The 8,613-nt window shown below is 44.1% G+C and overlaps 1 pseudogene across 1 annotated transcript; it reads right to left on the bottom strand.

Annotated features, from left to right (window-relative positions):
* Positions 1-644: 644 nt before the first annotated feature.
* Positions 645-1,191, bottom strand: LOC308414890 (small ribosomal subunit protein uS13-like; annotated as a pseudogene). Its single transcript has one exon. The product of its transcript is annotated as a small ribosomal subunit protein uS13-like (transcript).
* Between the last annotated feature and the right edge of the window lie 7,422 nt (positions 1,192-8,613).

Below are 8,613 nucleotides of genomic sequence, written 5' to 3'. Positions count from 1 at the left end.
AGATAGATAGATAGATAGACAGACAGACAGACAGACAGACAGACAGACAGACAGATAGATAGATAGATAGATGAAAATAAGCAAAAGAATTCTACTTATTAAGAAAAGAACACAGAAAACCTCCAGTAGAGTTCATATAACTCCTTGACTAGAATTGGACCCTGTGGCCACTCTTGGCTGCAAGGGAAGGTGGAAAAACAGAATGAAGATTGTCTTCATTTTGTGCCTAGAGCAGTGAAAACTGTTGCCTTGAACAACCTCTATAGGTTGTTAGTGTATAAAACAGGGAAGGATGTGCGATATTCCATGAAAAGTTCTCTGCTCCAACAGACTTCTCCAAAAATGTTTGGACACCTGGACAGGGCACTCCAAAGCCCCATTTTCCTAGACAGTGGGATATTGCCTATGCTATACTGTTGTTAATATCCTCATCAGCTCAGTCCTAATTCCAATGTTTCTGCAGGTTGAAAGGCTAAATATGTCGTTCCTAGGTTGGCAAATGTGCTTTCTAAAAAGGTTTTTGATAGAGATTATAAAGATGTACCCGACAGAGGTTCTGTAGAGTTATATTCCTAAGAGCAGTAAATAGAGCAACCTAGTTTCCCACTGGGGAGTAACATTATTTTTTTCATAGATAATATAAACTATTTATTAACAGCAAAGGCCCTGAGACATTTCTTCTTGGATACACTCACAGTACAGCCCCTGCGGCCATTCTGCGGTCTTGGTGTGCTGACTGCAGACACGAGGGCCCCAGAAGTGGCCCAGCCCACTATGAGCTCAAGTTTTCTTCAGGCGCTCCAGGTCCTCACGTAGCTTGTTGTCTGACCGCTGGCCAGAACCTGGCTGTATTCCCCTCCTCCACACCCTTCTGTCTGTTCAGGAACCAGTCTGGGATCTTGTCCTGTCGTGGGTTCTCCATGATGGTGATCACACGCTCCACCTTATCCTCCGTGCGTTCTCCAGCCCTCTCGGTGAGGTCAATGTCTGCTTTCCTCAACACCACATGAGCACAGCTCCGCCCCAACCCTTAATGGCAGTGATGGCGAAGGCTATGTTCCGCCGCCCATCGATGTTGGTGCTGAGTACTTGAAAGATGTGCTGGAACTTCTCAGGGATCACTAGAGACGAGGCGGCGGCACAAGCGGCAGCGTATAGGCCTCGGGGAGAAACATTCTTATTTTCCTTCATTGGTCTTATATTGTGGAGAGAAAAAAGAACCTTTTCATTTCCCATTTGCATATTCATACTTTTTATTCATCATATTTATTCAAGGTTTGTTCTCTCCCTCTCCTCCCCCCAACACACACACCTTTTAGTTGTGATTCAAAATGGAGATAATTTCAGCCTTTGGGAAATGATTTCGGTACAGCGTTCTGCTCTTGTGCTGTTCGGGTTCATCACAGCAAGTCTGCATTAACCTGAACTGCTCAGATGAAGTTTCTGCTCCACGCTGTCTCCTAGTCAAAGCATGAAGTGTATTGATTAATAGTGTCTCTGTGTAACCAGGAGTCCAGAGATTTTCAGGGCAGTTCGACCCAGCTTGTCAGCATTTTTATTGGTAACAACGAGATTGGAGAGTTGCACCAGGGCTTGAAGTGCTGTCTGCCCTCACCCTCACCCCATTTGCCTCTCCTTCCTCAGAGATCTGCTGGTTCCCAGCAGGGATCTGCCTATATGATCAGCAACACACAGACAACCTCAGCAAAGCCTTCATTGGAATCTTCCATTTCCAAAGGATCCTCTCCAGAAATAAATGGGTCCTGACCCAGGAGATATTTGGCCCAGCCTTTACAGATAACAAGCCTGGGAAGAGCCCACATGTGGCCCCTGGAGACCCCCTGCCAGGAGTCATTTGCTCTGATGCCTAGCCTGACTTTCTTACCAGTGCCTCCTTTCTTTGTATAGATATATGAGAGGTTGTGGGGTTTGGAGGAAAGGGGTTGTTCTGATGTTTTGGTGCAAGGATTGAACTCTTGTGCATGCTGGGCACAAGCTCTGTCACCAAGCTACACCCACTGCCCTGAAGCCTATTTAAGCATGCCGCTGAAGCAGCTAGATTGAATTTCTGTAAATGCTGTGTGGCCACCAGGAAGAAAAAGCGTATTGTCTGCTAGATGGGTTTCTTTCAAGGAAGCTATTAAATACGACAGACAAACTATATCATTAACTGGTTCCCCCATCATATTTTGCCTTTGTACATTTTGGTGCCATTTTATTCAAATTGTTTTGGTCTCAAATTCTACCAATTTAAGTATTTTGACCTTTGGTTTTGCATAATTTGCATCTGTTTTATATATTTTCCCATTCTCTTACACTGACCTTTGTGTGACAGCGTGATTCTTTCAAATACCACAGAACTGACTTTTCTAATGTAATCTGTAAGGTTTTATTTTTAAATACATAAAATTTATTTTTAAATGTCAACCCATTTCTTATTTCCTAACAAAGTATTTTTATTAATCATTTGAGAATTTCATATACTGCACCCCAATAACATTTACTTCCCAGTCCTCCCAATCCTTCTGATCTCCCCACCCTCCCCCAAATAAGAAAGAAAAATTTTGAAACAAAAAAAACATAAGTCCAACTTGTGTTGCCCATATACTGGTTGGAGCGGGTCAAACTCTCAGTGGCCAATCCTTTAAAGAAAACTGGCCCTTCCTGTACTCCTTCCAGAAGCCATCAATTATGGAAAGCTACACTTTATCCTTATCACAATTTTTAAGAGTTCTCTTCAGTTCTGTCTAGGCTAATACGTTTTATTGGGGATGGAGTGAAGGGGAGGGTTGTCACAGAAGCCTTCCATATTCCTCTTTTCCTTCTTTTTATTAATTAATAGTGTCATTTATTTACATCTCAAGTGCTGCCTCCTCCCGGATCCCCATCGTACAGTTCCTCTCCCTCCCCTTTGCCTCTGAGAGGGCAACACCCCTCATCCTCCCACCCTGCAGTGGCAAATCTCTATAGGATTAGGCACATCCTCTCCCACTGAGGCCAGACAAGGCAGCCTCTGCTATATATGCTCCGGGGCCTTGGACCATCCATGTATGCTCTTTGGTTGGTGGTTCAGCCATGCTAGGCTCCTGTCAGCAAGCACAGTATAGCATCAGTAATAGTGTCCGGGATTGGTGCCTGCCCATGAGATGGGTCTCAATTTGGGCAGGTCACTGGTTGGCCATTTTCTCAGTCTCTGCTCCATCTTTGTTATTGCATTTGTTTTAGACAGTAACAATTCTGGGTCAGATATTATTTTGTAGGTGGGTTGGTGTCCCCATTCCTTCCATGAGGGTCCTGACTGGCTACTGGAGGTGGGCTCTTCAGGTTCCATATCCCCACTGTTGGGCATTTTAGCTAAGATCACCCACATTGAGTCCTGGGAGCCTCCCCCATCCCAGGTTTCTGGAATTTTCTAGAGGTTCCCTCTATCCCTCTTCAATCCCCTGCCCCCACTCTGGGCAGTTGAGCATTTCCATTCATTTTTCTGGTTCTCTGGGCCTCTCCCCTGTCTACCCCCATACTTTATCCTGCCCCTCTTATCCCCTCCCATCTCCCACCCAGGTCCCTCCCTCCCTCTGCCTTCCATGATTATTTTGCTCCCCCTTCTAAGTGGGACTGAAGCATCCTCACTTGGGCCTTCCTGCTTGTTTCACTTCTTTAGTTCTGTGGAGTGTAGCATGGGCATCCTGTATTTTACAGCTAATATCCACTTATCAGTGAGTTCATACCATACATGTCCTTTTGGGTTACCTCGCTCAGGATGATACTTTCTAGTCCCATCCATTTGCCTGCAAAATTCATGATGTCTTTGTTTTGAACAGCTGAATAGTATCTCCTTGTGTAAATAAACCACATTTCTGTATCCATTCCTCCATTGAGGGATATCTGGGTTCTTTCCAGCTTCTGGCTATTATGAAAATGCTGCTATTTGTCATCAAAACTACTACACTGTGTTTGTTATGTTTTATCTCTTTGCTACTTTAGATGATTCCCTGTTCTTGTTTGATGATTTTTTTCCTCTTATTAGCTTTTTCTGCATTTTTATCAATCATATTCATTACTTTGGAGGCCATAGATCATTCCTTTTGGAGCTAATAATTATGGACTTTAAGCATTCCGAGCCTGAGAAGAAATACAAGATTTACAAACTGGTGTGTGTGTGTGTGTGTGTGTGTGTGTGTTTCATGTGTGTAAATGCAAATGTCCTTGTGCAACAATTTTAATGGAGGCCAAAAGTTGATTCCTTTGGGTGTTGATCCCCCACCTTCCACCTTATTTGAGATAAACACCAAGATTTACTGATCAATATAATCGATTCCAAAGAACCAACATGATACTACTCATTGATATAAGAAATGTTTCTTGGCTAAGTGGCTTCTGAAAGACCATTCATTATAAGCAGTTTGGTACTGAAATTTGCACTTTGGAAGTTGGGACTGTCTTCAGTTTGCTATAGTCCACATTCGCCAAGCAGAACTATATTGCTCATGGGAACCCAGTTTGTCCCAAGGCTCTTTTTCTTTCCATCCCAACTGACATCTGGATTGAACAATGCTAGATATACTACATACTGGGCAGCTCCAGTACTTCCAGCTTTAACAAATACAAAAAGGGGAATCGAGCTTGGACAGCTCTTGGCCCAACTGATTGGTCTAATGCAACATGTTGGCCCAAGAGGCCTATGTGCTCAGATAGGAGATCAAGCCTGGGAGCACAGGCTGGACAGCTTCTGTAGAAACAGGGTCTCTTGTTTGTCACTACCTTTGCATCTGGCTTTATGTGGGTGGGGGATTGAATTCAAGTCCCTACACTCTCACAGCAAGTGCTTTACTGATAAAGGCCTCTCTTCAGCTCCAGCTGGTTGGCTTAAAAAAAAAAAAAAAAAACAAAAACAACGTTTCTATGGAGTCCAAGTTTCTCCTTACCATGCAATCCTCCTGCCTCGGCCTCCTTGAGTGCTGGGATTACAGAGATGTGACACCACTCTCACTTAAAGTACTTTGATAGCAACAAAAAAGGCTATAAGAAACCTACTAGATCATGGCAAATATCTCAGGAGCCAACTTTATAGCAACTACCACTACAAGGACTTGTACATAACCTGAGTGGGCGAAGACAAAACTAAGTTGGAATCTGGTACCAAAATAGGAACCTTTACTGTTTAGCTTTTAAAACTTCATTTTAGATGGATTTTATGGCACTGTTAAATAAAATATTTAATCAGAACAATATTTTTTGATGCTGGCAATTGAACCTATGGCCCTCATATACTGAAGCACAAATTCTACCTTAGCAATATACCCAAGCCTTGTAGCAAAAATAATTAATTTTAAAAAAGCATCCCCAGGCCTATATTGCCTGGTTTTCAGCATTTTAAAAATGAAATAGTATCCTTTAGGTTTTTTTTTTTTTTTTTTTTGCTATTCAGTCAAATTGACTTCATATTTACTTTCTTCCCTCTTTGTTAATAAAGTTTTAGATTTAGATATTATTTATCTAAATATTAATATTAGATGAATTATTTGGACTCTTAAAACTGCCTTTTGTAGTTTTCATGTGACTTCCCTAAGCTTTGGCCCACTTGTGTTTTTAATCCTTTATTGTCGTAGTACATTTTTGCTGGATTCTTTTCTCCTTTTTTCTTTTATTTTTTCTTAGTTATTTTCTTTACTTTTCATATGTTTCCTTTCCCATTTCCCCTCTGGAATTCCCCTATCCCCTCCCCCTCCCCCTGCCTTTATGAGAGTGCTCCCTCACCCACACACCCACTCCCTGCTGCCTCCATGCCCTGACATTCCCTACACTGGGTCATCCAGTCTTCACAGGACCAAAGGCCTCCCCTCCTGTAGATGCTGATAAGGCCTGCTACGAATGCTGCTGGAGCCATGGGTCCCTCCATGTGCTGGATTCTTTTCAAGATGTGTGAACCAACAGAGACAAGCAAAGGGCTCAGCCTTTGGTTTCTCATCAGTAAGACATGGAAAGTAAAAATTCCTGTCTTGGAGGATTATAAGTCAAAAGTGGGTGACTCAGTACACATCAGATGTGTCTAAAACTGGCTATTACAAAATTGGGAATGATAATTTGACAGGCCTTTCAAATCATCCCTAGACAATATCTTTCTCCCAAGTCTAGATGCGTCTCCATTTTCTCCCAGAAGCTTATGCTGCAGAGAAGTATGTGAAGGCAGTGTCTCTGCTTCCTTCGAACAGAGTACCTGGTGCGTCGGGCCCCACCCGCCCTAGTGTGCAGACTAGCTCCCTAACTCACTAGCCATGTTAGTTAAAGCAGCTGTCTGAGCTCTCATCTGACTGTCAACCCTGGATACAGCACAGTGGAAGGGGAGAAGCAACTTCCGCAAGTTGTCCTGTGACCTCCACATTTGTACACTTGTATAAATAAGATTTAAAGGTGGACATGTGTGTACGCCAGAAGACAACTTGTAGGAGTTATGTGTTCTGCCATGTGTGTGTCCTAGGGATTGAACTCATGTCAGGCAAGCACTGAGTCAATCTCAACAAATAATTTTTTAAATGGTTGCCAAATGTAGCTCTGAGCAGGTAGTTAGGCCTTCCTGGAGTGTCAAGCCTTTCATTGTGCAGATACCATTTTCTGAAGCTCAGGGATCCCCTCTTTGTAACTGCCACCTTTCCTGCTCTGAACTGGAACAGCCAGAGCCCCATCTATGCTGCTGCCGGCTCTGTATTCTCAGTATGGCTCATCTCTTTCACAATCCTCTTCTACCTCTGAAAGCTGCAGGTCCTCGAGGCTCAGCCTTGGGCAAAAGTAAGTATTCATCACTGGATTGGTGGACTCCTAGTGCTGAGGCCAACATTGCCGAGTCTCTGTGGCTTAGGGATAAACTGGCCCAGGCCACCTGAGGGAAGGGGTTCTGGCCAATTTTCTGGCTCCCATTATCTCTGTAGCAGCAGCTGCGGGCAGGCAAGTGTATGACTCACCTGTGACAGGACTCCATGCTTGGGTGGGGTGGGAGGGAGGTCAGACTGCAGGATCCCAGAACCAGGTGCTGCTCGAAGCAGCTGCAGCGAGCTGGGGCCTCTCTGTGGGAGCGGGCTACAGAGGCAGACCCACCCTTAGGCCCAGACCTGGATCCTCTGCGTTGAAGCAAGCAAGCTTATAGCAGCCCACCACTGTGTGAGCATGTAAGTGTGCGAAACTCTGCTCCAGAGCTCAGGCTCCGCTGGACCGTCTATTCCTTATCCTTGTCTTTTTAGAGAGCCACTCATATCACGGTAAAATCTCCAAGTGCCTCCACGGACAAAATCATGGACTGCTCTGTCTCTTGATTTTCATGTGGACCAGTTCACCCCAACATAGTGGTACTATCAAAACACTCGGTTGCCAGACACCTAGGACTCTGGTACATGATTGGAACCTTCATTGGAACCTCGCCTCTTTTTGAGTACTATCCAGGGCTTCCCTCACTTTCACAGGAATTTGCAAACTTCAGCTCTGTTTGCTCTACACATGAGAATCCCAGATTTGAATACATTCTGAGATTTAAAATACAAGTCACTTTGTTCCTACTGGCCTACCCGGTCTACTTTCCTTCATGGGGTCAGTATTAGCCAACGAGAGCATGTCCATGCCCAACACAGCTCACTGTGCAACACTGGCCACATTGATCTCATCTTAAGCCCACCATAATTTCCTGAGGTAGGTTCTAAGATTCCCACTTAGCAGATGAGAAGACTCAGTTTGGACAAATAAATAAGATCTTTCTTTTTAAGAAAGTAGTGTTTTTAAAAAATCACTTGTAGCGTGATGGGGAATAGGAAGATGTATGTATTTCACTGTTTTGTGTTCCTCACCTATCCATTCCTGCCACAAACACTTAAAATAATTCACTTAGAAAAAAATTTACCTTGCTTTATGGCTTCAGAGGTTCCCATCTATGACCAAGTAGTTCTGTTGCTTTGGGGTCTGCCAGAAAACAGCTTGAAGCCACAAAGTAAACAAGGAGAAGAAGGGGGGGAGGGAAGGAGGGAGGGAGGGAGGGAAGGAGGGAGAGGGAGAGAGAACTGGATCCCACAAGCCCTGCTGAGGAAGTCCCTCAATAACCTAACCTCTTAGTAGGCCCCATCTCTGAAAGGGTCCACTACCTCTCAAGGGCCCCATGCTGTGGAGCAAACCTTACTTTCAGAGAATATTCCAGACCCAAACTAAAACAGCTTTGTAGCCGAGTATAAACTTTGAACTGATGATCGTGTCTCAACTTTCTTCGTGTTGCATTATAGGTGTGGTATACGTGGTGGTACTGGAGAGCAAACCCATGGCTTCATGCAAATACCCCACCAGCTGAGCTACATCCTCAGGCCCAGCAATCAGGATTTCACTCTGCAACCCTGGCTGACCTTGAACTCAGAAAACTCTGCCTTCCTTTTTCTCTCTAGTGCTAGGATTAAACGTGTTCACCACCGGGCCCATCCCCAACAATCTTTTAAAGCTATGAAGCAGTTTTGACTTTTTCTTTTGACTCTAAAAGTAAAGACTTCTCAGGAACAGTTTCTGAGTCTTCCAGGATGTCCCTAGTTCCATGCTGATGGACCCCAATTCCAGTCCACATTTTCTGGTAATGTACTTTCCCTTAAC

The sequence above is a fragment of the Micromys minutus genome (genome assembly GCF_963924665.1).
Source record: "Micromys minutus genome assembly, chromosome: X".
NCBI classification, from domain to species: domain Eukaryota; kingdom Metazoa; phylum Chordata; class Mammalia; order Rodentia; family Muridae; genus Micromys; species Micromys minutus.
The sequence above is the reverse complement of the archived record's forward strand: the minus strand, read 5'-3'. Positions and strand labels throughout refer to the sequence as shown.